A 24107-nucleotide genomic window follows, 5' to 3' on the forward strand; every position below is an offset into this window, starting at 1 on the left:
GAGTCCCGGCGGCTTGCGCCTGTTGCCTTAAGGTGTGATGCGACCTGGGGGGGGCTGCTTGTTGTTGTGAGTGCGGGTTTGGGTGCGAGGGGCAGCTGTCAGTCTTTCCTTCCACTGCATGGCTGCTTTGCGGTGGCTGCTGGCCGCGGTGCGCGGGGATTTCCGGCAGACGTGTCCACGCAGCTGTTGAGCTCGGTGGGGGGGGGCTTCGGGGCCCTTTCTGCGGCTTGGAGGCTCTACAACATAATACCGGCCTTATACACCAGAACCAATAAGGATAAGTTCTGTACACTCACCAGTGGACACCTTACACATACACTCACACACACATACAGCCGGTCCCATCACACACACACGCACACACCTGCTTCGAAAGCACTCCAGCACCCTCCTGGTTGCATTCCTCTTCTTTCCTCCCTCATTTACTGCCAAAACTATGACAGGAAGAGGCCATGTGCCCAATTGTTGTTCCAGTTTTCCTGGACCCGATTAACTCTGTTTTTCAATACATGTTATTGTCCAATATTAATATTTCTGTGTAAATGTTGTTTGGTTCTGTGTTTAATTGTCTCACCCGTGGTGAATCTCCCCCTCTTGGAATAGTGATTAGTTGTTAATAGACCCAAACATGGTAAAATAGTTCTCCAAAGAGGGGGATAGGTGGTGGTTCTGTATAACCAAAATCTGTGCTATTGTCATCTTATCGGTCATCCACAGGACAGAGTTATTGCAGCAGTTCTTGATGATTTAACAATTAACAAAGAGTTGCATTGCAGATTGAAAACTTGAACTCCACTTGCAGACTAACTTTGTCTCAGATGCAATGGCATACTCTGTTGTATGCCCAGCATGCTCACAGCAATGGTTAAATAAATAAAAATAATAATGCTGCTGACATTTCTTTACAGAGACAAGATAAGAAAAAAACAAATTGAGTCTGAGATCAGTCAAATAATTATTTCCATGGCGACAAAGAGGGAATATGAATTATCCAATCAAGGTGAATACTAATGAATGTAAATTTAAAAAAAAGACCCGCTGAAAAATTGTGGCGTAAAAAAGGGTGTTTAATAGCGTAAGTTTTCATCCATACAAGAGAAATTTGAGGAGACAGACAGAAGATGGTGGTAAGAACAGAGGAGAAAAACAAATGCCTTCTGTTGTTCTTTGTTCTTTGATGGTTCACAGTGGTCGACTCATCCTGACTTTCATGCTGTGTTGGAGCCAAGAACGTATTACACTCTCTGTGGCAGTTTTGCTGACCAGACGCCACCCAAGTGGTATTTTCAGGGACCTCTGGCACAGAGACACAGACGATGGGGTTGTAGACACACCAGTTTTTTGTAGAGAGTGGGCTAGGTGGAATAAGCCCAGGAGCAGATAGACATATGTCATGACAAGGGCTCCTCTCCTAAGTGTGTGTGGGGATGGGGATTTTACCTGTTGCCTGTTAGACCAACCAACGAGCAGCAGGTATGCAGCCACTCTGATCCTGGGTCTCAATTATCTAGACCCAGGACAGGTGTGGTTGCTCAAACCACACCACCCCTACACCACACGCTCCTCTTCCCTTCTTTCTTCCTCCTAATATCTGCTCTTCTCCACTTTCTTCTCTCCTCTCCTTCTCCTCCTCAGATATCCTGAACTAATGTTTTGCCGTCACGGACCCAGAGTAGAAAAAAGTCATTAACCCACTGAACTTGAAAGCCACTGAAGCTCAATCAGCCTCTCCCTCCTTCTATTGTGTCTTTCAATTCTCTACTAATTTATATTTTCTGTAGATCTGTCCCAGGAGGCTGTTAGTACTTACTGAAAAGGATCTCATAAAAAATGTATTCAGCTCACAATAACGTTAAGCTCAGAGACAAAGCTAAAGGCCCAGCTAAATTACACAGAAATGCAAAATAAATAAATATTAGATGGCATTTTGAATAGAGACGGAGTGAGATATGCTTTGAGGAACGGCTGGACTTTCCCATACAGTGTTACCGTTTGCTGTGAGCTATTAGCATTATAAAATGAGAGAGAAAGAAGAAGAAACAGAAAAGCTTGATATATTCAGACTTGTGGGGAAATGAGAAGCTTGACCTGCTGCTGTGACTCCGTTTAGAGTCTAGATTGCAAAGTGGACTTGGTGGATGACATACAGTGGTTTACACCTCGTCCACGTCTTTCACTCCATCATAAAGATACATATAGTACATGGGAAGTGTATGAGAGGAGATTCCTGTCTAGGTTAATGAGAAACAACACCAGGGAATACAGGGAGAGAGAAGCAGCAGAAGAAGCAGACTGCCAAAAGTGGAGGCCAAGGTTACATACGCTTTCTTTAGTCCAGGAAATGTGAAGCGCGTGACCTGTGTGGGAAAGGTAGAGAGCGTGAGAGGGGTGTCAGGGTAATGGATAGAGACAAAAAATATTAGGCAGGTTCAGATAGAAAAAGAGATATAAATAAATAAAGCGAGAACAAGTTGTAGGTTTTGTCTGGGAAAATTTTATTAGTGAATAGAGAAGGGAACAGTTAGACAGACATCGAGGAAGACAGAGGGATGATAGACTGATTAGTAGAAAGAAGAGAGGTTTTCTTATTATTAATCAATTGTTCCTTTAAAAGTTGTATTCATTGTAATTATTATAATGTGAAAAATGTATAATGTATTCATTATATTTGGTATTAGTATTGTTGTTATTATTATTAATTGTTATTAGAAGTCCAGCCCGCAGGGCTTGAACCCAATTCTTAATGTTCCGCAAGAACTTTATTTTTAAACCAAAAACTATCAACACCAATTTCGGCATAACACACGGACATGGTTTACAACATCTCTTTTGAACCGCCCAGTCACAAAGACCTCGTAGTTGAAGTGTCATCCAAACCGACCCACATACTGAGCAGATATTTACGAAAATAAACCAAATTTTGAGGGATTTCAACACTGACAAGCCAGTTTATCTGATGCCTAAATATGCCCTACCCGGCTAAAACGATCTGCCATAATTTACAAACATGGTTGAGGTGTTGTTTAAACCTTTATTTCACAAGCATCTCGTGATTTAAATTTCATACAAATAAATCCATATACGGAGCAGATATTTGTAGAAAAAACGAACAAATTTGACTGGAAATATTCAGTTGGTCTTTGTTAACTGACAGGTCAAATGTCTTGTTTTAAAATAAACGAGATGAGATTTACAGTAAGACGTTTTATGACATTGTATTATTTACTATAAATGTACAGATACCGATTGAGAATGTCAAGTTGGACCTTGTCCAGTGTACTCTGTGGACCCTGTCAAATTTTAATAGTTAAAAATGACCAAACTATTGATTTACATATGTGTGACTCAGTGATGTGTTCAAGATCCAGTGAGGTGTCCAAAAGCCATGAAGCCGTGTTATGGTAATTACCCACAGAAATACCACAATATTTTTGTATTTCATGGAAACGGAACTTACTAAAAATTTTATGCGGATGAGGCTGATGGGGCGCCAATAGGGCTGATCAGGCCAACTCGGTATAGCTGTGCTGGTGTGGTAAGAAGCCTGCACTGTAACCTGAAGATTGTGGCTTAACAACACCCCCCTGTCTGTCACAATTATATTATTCATGTATTATTATTATTATTTATTGAAGTCCTTCAATGCACACAATTAAAACAGAACTACTGTAGTAGTAATAATAATACTAATAATACTAATAATACTAATAATAATAATAATAATAATAATAATAATAATAATAAAAACAATAATACATAAATAATAATAAAATAAGGTAGTGTTAAAGAGAAAAGGAATTTAATTTAAACCAACAAGTTTAGCCTGAGGTGGCTCTGAACGCATTAAGGACTAACTCAAAGCGGGAAATTATGTTGTTACCAACGAGTGGTTTATGTGTTATTTTACGATAGACATTCTCCCTCAGCGACTTTCCACTGCTGAGAAGTCATGTCATGAAATTATGTACCTTGTCTCTCAGACTGGACAAAGTGTACTATATTACATTATATTGTGGCAATCAGGCATTTTCGGGCTGAAATAACACAAAAAGAGACTTCCCCATGTGCCGATCCAGGGATGCTACAGAGCCCCCACATAGGTGGTTAGCTGTCCACAGCATCTAAGTGTCTATAACAGTCCTGCAGGTGCTGGGGAAGGCGACGCTGTTTTGAGCCTGTCTTGAGAGTTCCCTTGTGGTGTCAGGGGAAGGAACGGGAGTCACGCGAGGGAACGACTGGGTGCAAGCCAAGTCAGTCCCGGTGGAGCCGCACCCTGTAGACAACATCCAACAGTTATTCTAGCACTGTGCAGGATCCCACCCATTGGCTCATCAGCTTGGGAGAGAGACCCTTTTCCTGTCGGGGCTGGAGACCCATACCTGGGGCCGCGGATGAAATCCTCTCCCCTGCAGCGGGAGTCGTTGGTCCGCATCTGCTGGGCCCCAGTGTACATAAGAGCCTGCCCGGTCAGCTTGTGCACCTCCCACAGCCTTTACCTGCGACTTTACCTGGACCCCAAGGCATGTAGAGCTCATGCCCTAACATGAGGGCTGCACTTGGTGGACTCTTGAACTGCCATTCAGTACACCCACAATATCAGGGGCCAGTGCAGGTGCCAGTTCATTGCCTTCCCCACGCACCTATCCCGGGATGCTACAATATGCAGGTCTGTGGAATACTCGATTTTGTCCCCTATTGTTAGGATTTTTATTACACTCTTTTTTGGCTAAAAGTGTCTGGGACAGGATGATCGCTAAACGTACGGACATGATTAAAGGGAATTTGGAACCGGGACATCGCATACAGCTTGTGGTTCAAGTTCCGTCCAAATCAATCCACATCCAAAGCAGAAATGATTGAAAAAACGATTCAATTTGACCAAAAGATTGTGCCTCGTGCTTCACTGAGTCGCCAATGTTTGAAAACTTTAATCTAATTGGACGATTTGTGACATTATCATCCAATGTACTATAAATGTGCACGTTCTGGTTCTCAACGTTCATTTGTGTCATTTGAGATGTGTGGTGTAGACTCCATCGCTCTGTAGTGGTGAGAGATGAAAAACTAGGTGTGTGTGTTTATGTTCCTTCTTACATGGTTGATGTCTGCGGGGCTGTTCGAAAGGTAAGTAAATCATCTTTTGTTCTGTAAAATGTCAGTGTGGCGATTTGCCCCAGAAGACAGTGGGTTGTAAACACCAGTTTATTGTAGAGAGTTGGCCAGTTGGAATTAGCCAGGAGCAGATATACATGTGTCATGACAGGGCTCCTATCCAGAGTGTGTGGGGATGGGGGTTTTAACCTGTTGCTCATTAAACCAACCAATGAGCAACAGGTATGCAGCCACTCTGATCCCAATCACCTAAATCCAGGTCAGGTGTGGTTGCTCAAACCAGACGGCTTGGAGGGGTGGTCTGGCTGCTGGGCTGCTGGATGGTCCTGGCGGTGGCTGCTGGGTGCAGGAGCTAGCTGCAAGCGGTTATCCGTGGTGGTTGCTGCGGCTGCTTCTCTCCCGGTCCTACGCCAGACACCATGGATGCTGCTGCTGCCAGTTGAGAGAGGGTTGGTTCTGGGGCCGCCGGGGCACAGCCCCTCTGTGTCCCTTCCTCATGACGGGGAGTCCCTGAGTGTGGCAGTTTCCCCTACCAGACACCACCCAAATGCCATTTACAGGGCACTGATACCCAGAAGAGGGCTGGTTGTAAACACCAGTTTATCGTAGAGAGTTGGCCAGTTGGAATTAGCCAGCAGCAGATAGACGTGTTATGACAGGGCTCCTATGGTGTGTGGGGATGGTGGTTTACACCTGTTGCTCTTTAGAACAACCAACGAGCAACAGGTATGCAGCCACTCTGATCCCCATCACCTAGATCCAGGTCCGATGTGGTTGCTTCAACCAAACCATCCCCACAACACAGTCAGAAAACAAGGTGACTTTTACAACTTGCTTGTTTTGTCTGGTTGACGGAAAACCTCAAATATATAATTTATGATAATTTAACACAACAGAAAAGAAGCAAATTCTATTCTATTTATCAATATTTACTTAATAAATGACTTAAGTCTCATACGATTACAAGTGTAAGTGGTTGTGAAGAAACTGAGAATCAGCCACTAAATATCATAATTATTTACTTTACTTACCAATTCTCTCTTCCGAAAAATTCAGCCACGTAACAAACCATTGATGAAATGATATCGCACAGTTTAGGATCATCCTCATCCCAGGAATATGCATCAACATCTCTGTTTTGTAAGAGTAGCATGGAACACCATAAGGGACAGGCAACAGCATCTTTTACTCCAAGTTGAGAGGGATTGTTTTCAAGGGTAGCACCGCTGCATTCAAGGCCTGTCGGAAATGCTACAGTGCTGCCTTCAAGCATCAGTAATATGAAATTTAGATATTATTTATTATTTATGGACCAACACTACTACAAATATATAAAAGCTGCTGTTGTTTTGATTTAAATATTATTTTATTGTTTGTAGACCAGCAATACCCAGGCCAGGAGTAATGGTCTGCACCCGGGGAGCAGCAGGCCAAAAAATGTATAGCGCTTAATTTTTGTTAAATTTTAGATATTGTTCTTGATAGAGTTGATAGTTTGTTTGTTTATTCAGTATTTACTGATTAACTGCACATTTGAAGTACAAATGTGTAGAGTCACTACCTGATGTTTGTAATTATTTATTGTTTATAGACCTGCCCTGAAGTCCTCAACCCAACTACTGTATTTACTTATGTTGGGATTTAGCCTTAAAGTAGAAGAGGCAAAAGCAACCTGGGAGTTAAGAATTGGTCAGCACAGGGAACCAAGACCTTGTGCTGACCAATTATATATATATTTTTTAATTTTTTGCCTAGTGGAAAACAATTGTGTCTTTACACTCTATTCAACATTTTCTATGGCAATAGGGACTTAAATTTGACCTGCTGTCATCGAGCTGGCAACACAATTATATATTTTTAAAATATCTTAAGACAATGGCTCATAATCCGGGTTTAGGCTCAGTTAGATTCATTAGTTGTATCATTAAGGGGATACAAAATTCTATTGAGCACAATTGCGGTTCAGACATGTATTTTTGTCATGATCTCCGCCTTCTTCTACCTTCCCCTCCCTCTCCTTACCTGTCCCATTAGCCCAACTCCATTCACCTGCGCACACAGCTGTTCCCAATCTGTAATCTAACCACTATATAAGCCTCTCTCACCAGTCACCCATTGCCAGATTGTCTTCGGTGCTTGCACCAGACTCTCCAACGTTCTCCGGATAGACTCTCCGCTACCGACTCTGCCTCGCCCTGACCACGTATCCTGCCTGCCCCCCAGCCTGTCTTCTGTCTGCACTCCCCGCTATCGAACCTGCCTGTCCCTGACGACGTATCCTGCCTGCCCCCTGCCTGTCTTCCGTCCACTCTACAAATAAAAGACATTACCAAATATCCCTGCCTGTCTTTGTGCTGCAATTGGGTTCTAAGCGCACCCGTTAAAATTTTCAGGAAACCCATCTCTGAACCAGTGAGCACACCAAGCTGAAGAAATGCTATATCCGATTGTTTACTCCAACTATGGAGACACACATAAGAACCCTCATTTCTTCTCTCTCCTAATAGCAAAACACCCAATCTTAACTCAAACATGCTAATATTATGGGGAGATTCCAACTGCACACTATAGCCGGCGTTCTAATCCCAGACAAAACAAAACTGTCCAAATCAGGTGCATCTTGCATCAGGTGCATGCAGGTGCATGCTTGTTCATGCAAATCTACAAGTGGCTCTATACTTGGAGACACTCAAATCCCACTACCAGATAGTTTTCATTCTTCTCGCCAGTTTACCTTTCATACTCAAGAATATACCTCTTCTTGATTGACCATGGGACCATTTCCTTTTCAACTAACTGCCAATACCATAGTATAGTGATCTCCGACCACTGCCCCATCCAACTCAACATGTTATTTCCAAACAGCCCCATACCTCACCGCTCATGGCCACTTGACACACTATTACTAACACATAGTTCATTCAGAAAGCTCATCTCCAACCAAATCCACTTGTACTTGGAGGTCAGTAGCACCTCTGGAATGTCATATACATGTACTATCATATGGGAGTCACTCAAAGGCCACCTCAGGAGACAGATCCTTTCATATGCAGCCCACAGGAAAAGAGAACCAACTAAGTGCCCTACGAACTAAACCAGCACAGTGGAGCACAGATCACAGGCTTCTCCTCCCACTGATTTGCGCTCTGTTTGACAAGAGTGGCAAAATGCCTAGAATCCGAGCCGGGGGTCCAAGTGACTTTTCTTTTTTTTTTTAGCACCTGCCCCTCACAGTTTCTGTATGGGACTATAGATTGGAAAGGAACATCCGGAGTAGTTTCTCAACAGCACTGAGCAGACAGGGTGAGAGCGTCTGCCCCTTTCTCCCTGTCACCTGCTCTCCCTCTCCGCTCCAGTTTCAGAACAAGGTAAATTGCACTAACACTGTTTCAATTCTCTGAATTTTCCTGTCATCAATCTCGATCGTCATCGATGGAGTTGATCGCTGATAGACGATTTAATCGTAAATTGGCCCAAGCCTACATTACACATCACAAACCTCCACAAATACTGCTGAAATCCAAACATTTCTAGATGGCTTTCAATTACCGAACATTAACACAGAGGACCAAACCATTCTTGATGCCCCTTTAATAAATTAAGAAATAATACAGCCAATAAGTTCCATGCAGAGTGGGAAATATCCCTGTCCAGACGGATTCCCTACAGAATTTTACAAATTATTATCATCCACACTGACACAATTTCTTATTTTACAAGAGGGCAACTAACATGTCAAAATGTAATTTCTGGTTTTCAATGTATGGAAACAAAATAAGGAACAACATGGACCTCTATGGAACTTATATCCAATTCTATACCCTCACCTATTTCTATCCTTAGTTGCTCTTTACCTATCAGTTTAAGTCTCTGATAGTTTTAAATGCCTTTAAATGCCTGAGCCCAGTTATCAAAAACACCCTTAAAATATTATTTCAACACAGGAAACATTTTCGCTTGAACCAGGCAAACATTAGTTTCATTCAAAACACTGCAGAAAAATCACAACTCCCAAAAACAATTTTTTTCAGATACTTACAGGTGTGTAGTTTTTCTCTGAAACACTTCCCGTTTCCCTCCTTACCACCTAAAAATGCAATAGATACTATACTGGAATATGACCCTTTTGGAAAAGGGAAGGTGTTAAAATCTATAAAACAATATAATATATCACCCCCCCCCCCCATGAGATACTACTAAACTGGCATGGGAGGAGGACTTGGGTGTTATATACTCTGATGAGATGTTGCAACGTAGTTCAAAACGTATACATACAAACTCTTTGTGAATAAGACATGGTCTCATCCAATTCAAAGTCATACATCGATTGAACTGTTATGCGACAAATTTCCTATACGGTTAAAGAAAATGTAATTATTATGTTCTGTACATATAAATAAAGTCAATTAACTATCTTGCCTATATTCAATATGAATGAAATATGTGTGGAATAAAACATCTCTGGGATCAACCTAAAATATAGGGAACATGTGTATACGTTTTCACAGAGGCGAAACATAAACTACAGCCATGTGCAGAGCATGCGTGTACATTTCACAGTGGCAAAAGATAAACATGTGCCTAAATAAGGTAAAAATGCATGGGATGTTATGATAGTGGCTAACAGATGGATCTTCAGGGTAGGGAATAAGGCTGAACGAATGGGATAGCATTTCTGTAGAACTGGTCGGCCTTTATATTACTTGGGACCCGATTTGTGACCCACTGCAGACTTTAGGTACATTTTTGACTTTTGACTTTTTTTACGCATCATTTGAAAGTGAAGAATCAGAGCTTCAAAAATAGGTGTCACTTGTGCAAATCAAGCAAATATTTTTAAATATTTTTAAATGACTTGTTAATGACAAGGGTGTGGCAAACTGTGATTCTGAGATAATCGCCTTCAAAGTTTTCCCCCACACTTGGTTTCATTCAGCCAGCTCCCACAATATAAATGGTTGGAGGACCAACAGAGCCTGGCTACTTCCGCATGGCTACTTGACACCCTGCTGCATGAAGACTTGACACCCTGCTGAATGGGGAAATCTCTGCATTGTTCTTGTGTTTTGAGGGAATGTTGAACAGCGTCATCGACACACATCATTTTTTTTTAAAAAGGCTTTAATTTGATAGTCAGATTGTACATGTTTTATAAAAGTGGAATTATTTAGAAGTTTAAAAGCGTGGTCAACACAACAAAATGTAGAGTCTATCAATAATAATAGACAATAAATAAATCAATAATATGAGTCTCTGTATCAGCCTCGGTGTGTCATTTAATATATTAATGTGCGTATGCCAAATATCTTCAAAGTTCTTGGGGTTATTATGTGGGCTAACCCCAACCCTAACCCAGCTTCACTCTGGGAGCCTGTTTGGTGCTTTTTTTCATTTACTTTTCGCCCCTGGCTGCATTTGCAGATATACTTGAGAATCTTGTGCATTACTACTTTTTCATAATCACCAACCTCAACGGACTTCATCACGTCATCAACTTCTTTTGTTGTAACGACAACGGGTGTATCTTCAGTCTTGTGAGGGAAAAATGATTACGATCAACTATTTTGAATGAGGACAAAGGCCTCTACCTCCAAAAGGGGGTTTGAAAACATTTGTCTGTCTTCCCAGGAACCCCCCAGAGTTCATGTAAAGAGAAATGTTTTCCACCTACAATGTCAATTGTAATATGAAAGAATCAGATCACACGTGGCCTGTTTACCTTCTATAGAGATGGGGGACACCTGGAAGTGCATTGTCATGCAACCCCCATTCGGCCAGGTCAAGGTTGCAAGTACCTGTTATTTACATTCTAGGAAGGGGGGGCACCCAGGAAGACAGTTAGAGGGGAGGCAGACTCGTCTGAGACCTCTGACCCAAACCACACCCTGTTTCTACTGTATAAAGCCTCCTGTCTTTGTCTGTGATATCAGATTGATCCCAGCGCTGCTTTGGAGCAGTACTGAATCTTTCTCTTTATTCTGCAGAATAAACAATCTTGGATATTCTCAGTTTTGTCTTCTTGTAGCGGGCAGATTAACCTCACCGATCATTGCGGAAGAATTTCCTTAACAGTTTGGCGTTGTCGGCAGGATCTCTGCTTGCCTCTGTTGGACCTCTTCATGCCCAGGTTGTGTGCACAACGGCAGGCAGGAACTGACCGTGGAGACATCCGAGAATGGAGTCGTCTGGCATGACTGGCAGATCCAGCAGAGAGCAACACGAGATCTTGGAACAAATTAAGGTGAGGACTAACTGAGATATTGTCGATCGAGACGATCGAAGTAGAATTTATTGTTTGAAAATAGCCCTGAGTAATTGATGTTTTTTTTCTCAGAAACCATACCCCTCACATAGACGTATGGCCTGTTACGTGCGTCGTAATCAGGAAGGGTAGTGGAAATATCAGTCTAAAAAAACTGTGGACGTGGCCAATATTGTATCAATCGAGTTGATCGTGGTCTTTTTGTTTGTTTATCTTTATTTTTTTTTTAATATATATAATCCAGCTATGCGACTTGCCTTCTGGCTAGTTTCAGTGGGTTTTGGATAGTTACGAGGAGAACGGAGTTCAAGGGCCCACTGTGTGACTCCATTTGCAGTATAAAACACTTTCACATAAATCCTGTGTGATCAAATTGGTGTCTGGCCGATTGATCACACTGGAACACGTATGGATGAGAAGTCAGTTCGGAGAGACAGTTTCTTGGGTTTTGTTTAGCCTCCTGGCTGATAGAATCTCAATGAAATGAGTGAATGTATAAATGCAAGATAAGCGTGGTATGTGTGCTGTACATAACATGTTAAACTAGTTTCACACATCCTTGGTGTAAAAGTAGCATTATAATCTGAAATATCTGGTAGGATTGTTAGAAAGGATACCGTAAGGTTTTAAATCAATTAGGACATTTTTATTTTTTATTTTTTAATCTTGACAATGAAAGTAAGAAATTTTGCCCATGATGCATTTGGGATTCTTTGTTCAGGATGAAACTTGGAGAAGAGTGCGCGTAAAAGTCATTTTAGTAAGATATGGGTTCAGCGGAGGAAGCTGCAGAACTGAATAATTTAACTAAAAGTCAAATGTTTTACAACAGAGGTCTATGCTGTGGTAGTATGATTAGATATTGCACAGTTTGAACTGTTGGATTGTGTTTAGAGAGATGATTGTGATGTTGACAATAGTGTTGTGGTTTTAAGTTGCTGGAAAGTGTTTTTTGGTTCATTAAATTGTTTTGGTAAGGTTAGGAGTATGGTGATTTTTGTTTTTTGAGAACCATAGTTGGTGCTTTGTTAATAGATTTTATGGAAAGCATTCCAAAATTGGTTGGTTTATAAAGAGTTATTTATTGATTTTTTTAAATTTACTTTATTTTTCCCTTTTGTGTTCTTGTGTCAAAGTGATCTGCTGGTTGAGATAAGATAATCCTTTATCTATCCCACAGTGGGATAGTCTGCAGTGTTACAGCGGTAACAAATTGAATGGCACAAAGCATTAGTAAATTGGTAATTCTATATCAAAAGATATGATAAATAACTAAATGGTATAGATTGAACACTATACATTAAATCATGATATTGCATCAGTGAATTGTTAGTTTTGGTGTGATATACAACTGTGTTTGTATGTTTCAAATCCTTACAGGTTACTTTTTGTTTTTCTCAGTAGGGCTGGTGATTTTAAGTTGATCGAACGACATAATTAATACTATTAATTTTTATTTTTGTCTTCCTCTAGAAGTAATCTCGATTTGACATTGAATAAGGTAGATGTTGATATACAGTATAACATTTAACAAGTAGTTTAACAAAGAGGAATAATTGTTTTGTTTTGTATACAGGAGAGGTAATAGATTTTGTACTTTGCTTACTAAAAATTTAAACGCTTGAATAAATGTCAAGTACGTTGGCCATTTAGATGTTATTTATTTATTATCATTATTTTTTTAATTTGGACATTCAAATTTTTTAAGTTTAAACATGAAAATATCTTGCGATTCGAGTATTGTTGTAATTATATATTGATGAATTAACTAACCCATCTATTCAGTGTTTTATTTCCGCAGTTTTAAGCAGAAATCCACTGACTGCATTTTTCAGTTTTGACCAGTGCAGATGTGACTGCGTCTGATTGAGAAGACTTGAGGGACTGACAAAGAGATCAGATCAAAGAGAATTGCTCTACAAATGAGTAAAGGCCATAACATGTCCAGCATTCAAAGGTCCTTGTACATTATTAATTATTACTATTTGTATTTAACTGATTTGCAAATTTGATTACTTAATAGGCTCAATAGGAAAATTTGAGATGATATGCATGCAAGTATATACAAGGAGAGACCTTGATTGAATTGAGCTCTATATCCCATATTGAGCTCAATCGTTAAAATGTATAAAAGCATCAAATATTATAGAGTGCATTATACAACCACAATAATTCTTGATTAGTTCTTATTTTAATATGACATTCTAGTTGTCTAGTCTAGTTGTTGAAACAATCTTCAGAAGCTAAGTTAAGGATTCCAGTGTTAACACTGTTGTCAGAGCACCCTGGAGTGACTATCTCTATGACACTGCTTCTTACAGTGGTAGACTTTTCCTTTCATCTTATGATAATGTATGAGAACAATACATTAAGCACCTTAAGGGTTTTTCACACAAGACCAAAAGCCTGATATCCTGCCGAGAGACTTGCCTACTCCTGCATTTCCGAGAAGGTCTGTGAAAAACCTTGTATACGAGATCCAGTTTGGCCAACGTCAGGCTGAATAGAAAAAGAAAAAACTTGGGACATTTTCTGAACAACGAAAAGCTTCTCTTATGGAAAATCAAATGCAAGCGTTGACTCCTGCCGATCCTCTCCTCCACCAACGAACATGAAGTGTTTGGCCTCCAAGTTCAGCAGACGCACAATTGGAAAATATGTTGTGCACAGTTGAGGAGCCTAATCAACTGTGCTTCTTTGGAACTGGATTCAATGATGTCACTGCATCAGACACGATGAAACTGAATGACTGCAATTGGAATTTCTTCTCCAGCTGAAAGCTGTGGAATGACTGAGCACCTGAAGTCCTGCTGGAAATGCTATCTGTGTGATTACCATAAGGACTGCTTCTGTGTTTTCTCAGCCATTGTTTTCTCAATCTGTCTATCGTGATAATACACAGATTATTTCTAAGAAATACTACATTCTACTAAGAATATTGCCAAATTTAAACTAAATAATTTTCAAAAATTTTAGAAAAAGGTTTTGAATAGTTTGTAAATTCAATAATTAAGTAGAGACACAATTAGGCACAGATTATAGATGAAAGTGATTTTTTCATTGACTGACAAATATGTTATTAATAGCCCTTCAAGGTTTTAGATGGTCTCAATTTGAATGCTGGCTCTGTTATTGTCATTATACATATATTTTTGTTTTAAAAAGGTGTTAACTTGATTGAAATGCCAAATAACCTCTCCATTTTTCAAATTAGACTGCAGAATGATGGGACTTATAATTGATTACTCTCTGTCCAAAAGGTAAGACTAGCAGTTCAAAGCTTAGCACATAATATATGTACTTTTTAGGAGTTGAGTAACATAAATTAACCATGAGAAATCGATAGCTGATCAATTGTTTTATCAACACCAGTCAGGCTCCTATTAGACTGATGATGTTGGGGTTCTATTAAATTGGTAACTGCTGACATCCCAGGCTTATTGTTTGCAGTTATTAATTGTACCTTTAAGGGTATAAGTAAGAATTATACAAATAAATAAATAATAAATTAAAATGGGAATATAGTATTGAGTGCTAAATATTAAAATGTTTTAGTATGTGCATCACATTTTTTCTTCACCCTCTCTAGTTGCTTAACTCGTTGTTGAAGTTATGTGGAGCCTCCAGAAATGTTTTCTTCTGCCACATTACGGAAATTTTCTTTTGACTGATTTTGAATTTATCAATGGCAGCACACTTATTAGAATATTGTAGTTTATTGATCTACTTGTGTCGTAGATACACAGGAAATTCCTAAAATACTTGGAACAAGATGTTTACAGTTTCTATTTTTTTTTTTCCCTTATAACTCCAGCCGGCACAAAAGAACGTTCATTATTTGAGTCATGACATTTATTTTATTTTAATTTTGTCTCCTCAGGGTGGCCTTTCTTGGCTGTTGTGGTTATTGTTGTTTTTGGATCATGGAACGAGGCAATGCTTGCCAAGCCATTACACGGTAGAACCTTTTGTTGTTTTTCGAAGTTTTTTACACTAGCTCCATGTTGGGTTTGCTGGATTACTTTAACTGTGGATGAATAAGATGGTTTAATGTAAGCTGTGTTGTTGCAATCTTATGGAAATGAACTACGTCTTGTTGCATACTATGCTCGGAAAACTTGGTGCTGGGGTCATTGGGTTGATTACACGCTGTAGCCTTTATCTTGCTACGAAGCAGAATGGAATCCCAGTAAAGGTAAGCTCTACTGAGTTTTCATTCCTGCCATTAGTGATGATGGGAATCCGAGGACAATCACATGGTGCGACACGACTGTCACTGCATGAATTTCTGACCAGGAGACCAATGCGGCTAAGTATGTCTTCTGTCGACAAAAGAATCACGTAAACCAGTAGTGATCACATTGTCCAGTTCAGTATTTATCATTGTTAGATGAACTTTATTAATGGATTGTGTTGATGGGATTATGTTCAGACAACATTCGAGAAATCGTTCTAGGAAAATTTGAAAAGTGTTAGTTTGATAAGCATAATTTACACACTGTCGGTTGTTTTGTTGCCTAATCGAGATTCTATGGACATTGTCTCCTACATATTAGACATTGTGATAATATTATTGTTGTCACACTAGGGTGCATACATAAACCTTTGTGCGGAGTCTGTAGTCGGTTATTCAACATGACTGTTTTTGAGAAATTACAGAATTATTCCACGTACCCTATTTTTACATTCATGGCACTAGACGAAACAATGTTGTCGAAATGTGTGTCTCTCACCCAAGTGTTTAAGTCTTTGTGCCCAGGTCAAAGCAGCCCTACCCATCCCACTCGAAGGACCACTACACCACCTCTGACCAGGTAACTGGGTAGCGACTGCCGGAGGAAAAGCTGGAACTCCGCCAGATTCCTGGGACCGTTCCAGATCCTCCTCACCATCGCAGTGGCAGTTAAGATGGCAGAACGACCAACGTGGGTACACGCATCCCATTGCAAGAAAGTCTGCAACCTTCCAGAGGACCAGATCAACGACAACAACGGAGGATCATCGGACGTGAACTGAGATCACGATCCTTGCGGGATATGTGCTAGTAACCTCTGTCCCGTGAAGAGGATATGCCACTACAGTATTTCTACTTGAAAAGGATGATGCCCCATCAACAGGAAAATATTGGACACACCTGTGTGATCATCTGTTTTTTTATGCCAATTTAATCTGTATGTATAATCTGACCAAGACCCATCAAGATGTACGTGTAAGACGATCAGGAACATATATGTCCGTGACATCGGTTCCAGCTGAGTATAGGATTGTAGGTGGAGCAGAACAATTTTTTTTTACGTCTATATCAGCGCCCGTAGTTACATCTACAGCTTTTAAGTGGTTAAATATCATACATTATAGGTTGTTACTGTTCATTAGCAGAAGAAGCGGTTAAACAAGAATTAACTTCGATCCGTTTGATAGTTCTCCAGAATCGCATGGTAGCAGACATAGTGAGTGAGGCTCAAGGAGGTGTATGTGCTATGACAGGTGAGTCATGCTGTACATGCATTCCTGCCAATGATGTAAAGTCAGAAAATTTGTCTTTAGCCATACAAGCTATGAAAGAGTTACGTGATGATTTAATGAACGATCAAGCTAACACTTGGGATCCATTTGCTTGGCTAAGAAATGCACTGGGGCCAGAAATGTCTTTATGTATCAGTGAAATCTCTATGTTTGCTTTGTTTATTTCATTATGTGATTCATGATAAATTTCCTTCTGTGTGTGTTTTCTAGTTAGAATTGTAAAATGGCCACACGGGATTTTTCCTCTGAATGACCAGGGGTTTTTGTCCTGTGCGTTGTCATAGTATAGTAGATAACCCTTACTGGTCTTTTACTTTTCTCCAGCCAAATGTGAGAAGAAAGGTTTGGCCAATTTGAGGTGGAGATATCCTTGAATTATATCTGGAATTGGTTACGAGTTCATATAGTTACATTTAGTATTAGATGCGGTTATTTTTTACTAGTAGATTCCAATAAGATAGAATTGAACGATATCTCTGAAGTATAATTGTATTGTATCCAAAATACATTATAAGGAATTTTAGCATTATTACATTTTTCTCTATGGTGTTGTTCCAGTAGGAACAAGAGGAGGAAGTGTGAGGGAAAAATGATTACGATCAACTATTTTGAATGAGGACAAAGGCCTCTACCTCCAAAAGGGGTTTTGAAAACATTTGTCTGTCTTCCCAGGAACCCCCCAGAGTTCATGTAAAGAGAAATGTTTTGCTCCTACAATGTCAATTGTAATATGAAAGAATCAGATCACACGTGGCCTGTTTACCTTCTATAGAGATGGGGGACACCTGGAAGTGCATTGTCATGCAACCCCCATTCGGCCAGGTCAAGGTTGCAAGTACCTGTTATTTACATTCTAGGAAGGGGGGGCACCCAGGAAGACAGTTAGAGGGGAGGCAGACTCATCTGAGACCTCTGACCCAAACCACACCCTGTTTCTACTGTATAAAGCCTCCTATCTTTCTCTGTGATATCGGATGGATCCCAGTGCTGCTTTGGAGCAGTACTGAATCTTTCTCTTTATTCTGCAGAATAAATAATCTTGGATATTCTCAGTTTTGTCTTCTTGTAGCGGGCAGATTAACCTCACCGATCATTGCGGAAGAATTTCCTTAACAGTCTCCTCTGGTGGTTCTTGAAAATATTCAGTTTCATCATCACATTCAGGTTAAAATCCGCTGTTTGAAATGTTCTCCAAGTCTGGGATGACGCCGGTATCAGTCTCAGCATCGCTGTCGTTCTCTGCATCGCTGTCGGAGAACTGACAATCATCGCAGAAAATGAAGTCCAGTAGGCGCTGCTTACACTGACTTGGATCTATCGCACTGGTCAGATTAAGGTCCGCGATATGATTTAGATCTTCCACTTACCGCTTCTCGTAATCCATAACAACACAGAGATGAAAGTTTTCACAGTTTTGCCCGTTTTTTCCATCTTATTTGGCTACTCCTGGTAATTTTAGAAATGCGGGAGATAATGGGTTTTGCTGCGGTGGGTCACAATTGTTTAATGTGTCTCACCACAGCAAACACCGCCATCTCGTGCATTTCTAAAAACACTCTTTTTTGTTTTGTGTTCTTTTGTCAAAGTGATCTGCTGGTTTAAGTAAGACAATCCTTTATCTATCCCACAGAGGGGTAGTCTGTTGTGTTACAGCAGTAACGGATTGGCACAATGGCAATGAACATTAGTAAATTGATAATTCTAAATTAAAGGATATGATAAATATGTAAACAGTCTAGATTGGACACTAGACATTAAAGAGTAATATTGCATGAGTGAATTATCAGTTTTGGTGTGATATACAGTAGCGTTTGTGTGTTCAAATCCCCAACGGTTACTTTTTTTTATACAGTATAAAAGTTAGGGTTGGATGAAATTGAAACACTAAAATCAATGTGAAATACATTGAGTGTTTTAATTGGTTTAAATTTGGGCATTCCAAAATTTTAAGTTTACATTTGAAATTATCTTGTGAATTGATTAATGTTGTAATTGTGTATTGACGTCTGTTCAGTGTTTTATTTCCGCAGTTTTAAGCATTTGAACAGGAATCCACTGGGCTGCAGTTTGACTTTTGACAAGTGTAGATGTGACTGCGTCTGATTGGGAAGACCTGAAGGAATGACAACAGGTTTGATCAAAGAGAATTGCTCTACAATTGAGTTAGGCCATAACATGTCCAGCATTCAAAGGTCCTTGGAAATTAATGATATTATTGCTATTTGTATTCATCTGTTTTCAAATATGATTATTTAATAGGCTCAATTGGATTTATTGTGAGATTAAATGCATGCAAGCATATACATGGAAAGATCTTGATTGAATTTTACTCTATACCTCATATTAAGCTCTATCATTAAAATTATTGTCAGATATAATATTGTGCACTATAGAACCAGATAATTTTGATTTGTTCTTTTTTAAATGTAACATTCTTCTAAATTTAGCGAGTTGCTGAAGCAATGTTCAGAAGTTGAGTTAATGATTACTGTGATATCACTTAGAGACATTATTTTCAGAAAACCTGTGGGAGTGATTTTCTTTATGACACTGTCTGTTACTGTGATAGACCTCTTCTTTCATCTTCTAACAATGTCTGCAGCAAAAGCATTCAGCACCACAGGGCTTCACTGAGGCCCGAAGGACATTCCTATTTGCCTGATATCCTGCTGGGAGACACTTCACTCCTGTATTGCCGAGAAGGTCTGTGAAGACCTTGTGTACAGAGATCCAGTTTTCCCAACATCAGGCTGAATAATAACCTGGGATTTTCTGAACAACGAACAAGGTTCTGTTATGTGAAATGAAATGCAAGCGCCAATTTCTGCTGCTCCTCCTCTGTTTGACCTCCGAGTACGACAAATTCACAACTGAAAAAGGTGTTGTGGACAATTGAGGACCCTTACCAACTATGCTCCTATGGACCTGCATTCAGTGATGTAACTGCAACAGACAAAACATCAAACTGAATGATTGCAATCTGAATGTTTTTCTGCTCCAACTGGGAGCTGTGGGATGATTGATAGCCTCATGTCCTGCTGGAAATTATATCTTTGTGATCCCAGAGGCATTGCTTTTGTGTGTGTTCACAGCAATTGTTTTATCAGTCTGTCTATCCTGATTGTACACATATAGATGTTCACTAAGAAAAACTACATTGTAGCAAGAATATTGGCAAATTTAAATTCAATAATTTTCAAAATTTAGTAGTAGGAATAGTTAGTAAATTAAATCATTAAGTAGAAACAGAATTAGGCACATAGATGAAAGTGATTGGCTCATTGATTACTATGTAAATAGTAGCCTTTCTACGATTTGAGATAAAATTTTAGTCTAAATTTGAATGCTGGCTATGTTATCGTCATATATACATTTTTTTAAGTAAAAAAAGGTATTTTAAGTGTTTTTTGGAAATGCCAAATAACCCATCAACTTTTCTCTAATCAGACTGAAGAATGATGTGACTCATAGTTAAATACTCCCTCGCCAAGAGGTAAGAGTAGCAGTTCAAAGCTTAACGCATAATTCATGTGATTTTTTAGAAGTTTGGTGACACAAATTGACCACGAGATAATGGATATATGATCAAATGTTATTGATCAACACCAGTCAGGCTTCTATTAGCTTGATGACTGCTGGGATCTCAGGCTTATTGTTTGCAGTTATTAGTTGTACCTTTAAGGTTGTAAGTTAATATTATATTTTAACTTTAATTTAATTATATCAATAAATTAGGAATATAGTATTAAATTCTTAATTTTAAATGTTTTATCCATCACATAATTGTTTCCTTACCCTCTCTAGTTGCTTAACTTATTGTTGAAGTTATGTGGAGCCTTTGGTAATGGTTTGATGTCATAAACCTCCCATTCTGATCTACCAATTTGTGTTATATACATCAATGCACTTGACCGATCTTTATGGGAAATATTGGAGCCAACGCAGCCAACAAAGCCGATGTACCTGATACTGTTCTTGTCAGATAATGATTGTTTCCTCCTCAGATGAGGACACAGGATTCCTAACTAATCTGGTTTTTCCCTCTACTCACAGGCATTCTGCACTAAACTATTGTTGCGACAAGCTAACGTTTATGGTTTTAGAGCCACTTGTTACTGTATGATCTGCAGGGGGAGCTGTATCTCCTCCACTAGATATTCATTGCTTTGTTTGTTTGACATATGGTAAGTACCATTCTTGAAAAAGGAGGGATAGTTAGAGAATTAAGTAAACATAATGATTGTGCATAGAACAATGCAGGAAGAGGTGTTTCTATTGCCAGTTTTCTGCATTATATTCCAAGTGCTCCTTTCAAACACCTCATGATACACTTTATTGAGCTGATTCCCTGTCATGGTTACCATACCGTTTGGTGATAATTTACATGTTTTTCATATTGGAATCCCGGTGAAGGTAAGCTTGACTGAGTTTCATTCCTGCCATAAGTGATGATGGGAATGCAAGGACGATCACATGGTGTTACCGGACAGACCCCACATGAAGTGCTGACCAGTAGACTGATGCAGTTAGGTCTGTGTTTTGTCGACGAAAGCCACATACAAATTATATCACGTAAACCAGTAGTGATCAGATCGTCCATTTAGTATTTATGACTTTTAGATTTGACTTGACAGAATTATGTTCAGGCAACATCCGAGAAATGCATTTGAGGAAAATTTGCAAAATTGCATGATTTACACACTGTCGGTTATTTTGTAGCGTAATCAATATTCTATGAAAATGATCTCCTACATATTAGACACTGTGATAATAACATTTTGTTGTTACACTAGGGTGCATGCATTTACTGCATGTACTGAGACTGTATTCGGCTATTCAACAGAACTGTTTGGAAATCACATAATTATTCCACGTTTGCCACTTCAACAATCATGGACCTAGACCAAACAATGTTGTCATAATGTGTGTCCCTCACCCAAGTGTTTAAGTATATGTGCCCAGGTCAAAGCAACCCTACCCATCCCACTTGGAGGACCACTACATGACCAGGTGACTGAGTGGTGGTCCACGACTTCTGGAGGAAAAGCTGGAACTCTGCCCGATTCCTGGGACCATTCCAGATCCTACTCACCAACCGCTCGCAGCAGATCTTACAGTTTTTCTGGATGGCTCCTGCTTCAGAGATGTGACCGATAATCATGGCATATGGCTACAACTGGAAGGACACCTATGATCACCATCCCACCTGTAGCAAAATAATGTCAAAATATTTACATATATAAATCTATGTAATCACATAAACATATATGCACACACATAATGACGAACACAACTTCATAGAACTCCAGTCACATATTTTCCATAATTCACATAATTTTCACAGACATCCAAGCCTTGGAGTCCAGACGCAGCTATCAGTATTTAGGCCTCACTGTGTGCGACAGACATTCCCAAGCGTTGGAGTCCCAGACGCAGCTGTCATTGTTCAGGCCTCACCTTGACGCAGCTACAGAGAGCGAGAACAACATTCGTCACATAGTTCACCAATGACCAGAAACGCCAAACTGACTATATTTCCCATGGTTAATCAATGGCCCCAGAACCCCCAAAGGTTACACTCAGGCGAGTTCACACCCATGCAGTCTCCATTCGCCGTAGGCCTACAACCCATGGCCCAAAGTGCAGGCTCCACCTTTTCAGGCCGACCACCAGGGATCCCAACAGCAGCGCAGAGCCACATGCTACCAAAACCATCCACCTCAGCCACGCCATCTCACGACTGAGACCGCCTCACCACCTCGACCCTCACCACGACGTCCTACCACTCCGAGGACACCACTGCATCCCATACATGGCTGGCTCCCCTCGCCTCTACAACTCCAGCCCCCGTGGACTCGTTCTGTATCATCATCGACCAGGAGGACTGGATGCGACCCCTCAGTCTCAATCCCAATACACCAGTCACCTCCAACACGTCATCCAGCTCCTCGTCAGACACAGCCACTCCAGACAACTCCGGGAGGGCCCACAGTGGACCCGCTCTTTGCTCACCCTGCCACGGTGGCAGCTATGTCTTTGCCTGCTTTCCCTTTCCCTTCTCTCCAGGGTCCCACAAGTTACAGCCTACGTGAAATATGCATCAGGGAACAACAGCGGCTCCAGACAGTAAAGGCTCGCCGCAAAACTAAGGCTCACCTCGATCAGCTGACATCATACAAAGATCACCTGGACGTACTCAATTCCGTCATCAACAATCTGCGCTAGCAGGTGACCACCCTCAATCAACAGCTGCTGCGTATTCAGTGGCTGCGAAGGGGGACTTGGTGAACTTCACCGCCAAAGGCTACCGCAGATGAATGGTTTCTTATGTACCCGTTGTATTAAGGTTGTTTTTGTATTGAGGTTGATATTTGGTCATCTTTTTCTGTTTATATCACAGAAAAAATGGTTTTGCATATATTTATCCATCACAAATATTGTCGAGTATAAACAATTTTTTTCTGATAACCAAACATGACCGCTCTATTGTTATGCATAAAATGCAAAACTCCATACCTATATTTTCTCACATAATTCATTGCATATAATTGGACCACCTACAGTATATCCTTGTAGTATTGGTGCACTCACTATAGTTTTAGTATGAATTTGCTGACAGGTACATCTATGATTTATGCTTGTTTGCGTGCAATATATTCAGCGTACTCATTGTTACAATCTAAAAGCCATATGTTATCCAGCATATTCATTGTTATCATTTAAAGCCAAACAGTATGTTATCCAGCATAACCAGGGTTACTGCTTAAAGTCATCCTCATAGACTTAGATTGAGAATGTGACTTTAGAAGTCACAACGGAAGGAATATTGTGGTTAATTATTTACCCACACATGACAGGAAACTGATAACATGTTATGCTAAACCACCAATATTCAAGGTAAATGTATTAAAAAAAACAGTTAATAATGTATGCTATAAAGCCCAAAACTAAGGGAAGTAATACCATAACAGAAATAACTTGGTCTTCTCCAAAATAGGCCTAACATGGTAACAAGGTTGTGATTGGTTCACACCGCACAAAACAAAAGAGGTCCAAAAGTACAGTTAGTCAGGCAGGCCGCGGAACTGTACTCACTGTTTGTTGCTGTACTTGATGCTCAGATACACAATAAACTTTTTTGCATTACACTTTCTTTGATTCCCGTGTTTTTTCTTCCAAGTTTTTGAGGCCAGAACAGATAGAAACG

At 40.0% G+C, this 24107-nt stretch overlaps 1 pseudogene across 1 annotated transcript in view; it reads left to right on the forward strand.

The window, feature by feature from the left end:
• LOC307238298 overlaps positions 1–23125 on the forward strand; it is an 88727-nt pseudogene extending 65602 nt beyond the window's left edge. Inside the window, exon 3 of the transcript in view lies at positions 22967–23125. The product of the transcript in view is annotated as an uncharacterized misc_RNA (transcript). The remainder of the gene's footprint in view (positions 1–22966) is intronic.
• The last annotated feature ends 982 nt before the right edge of the window (positions 23126–24107 follow it).

The sequence above is a fragment of the Zeus faber genome, assembly GCF_960531495.2.
Source record: "Zeus faber genome assembly, chromosome: 12".
Lineage (NCBI taxonomy): Eukaryota > Metazoa > Chordata > Actinopteri > Zeiformes > Zeidae > Zeus > Zeus faber.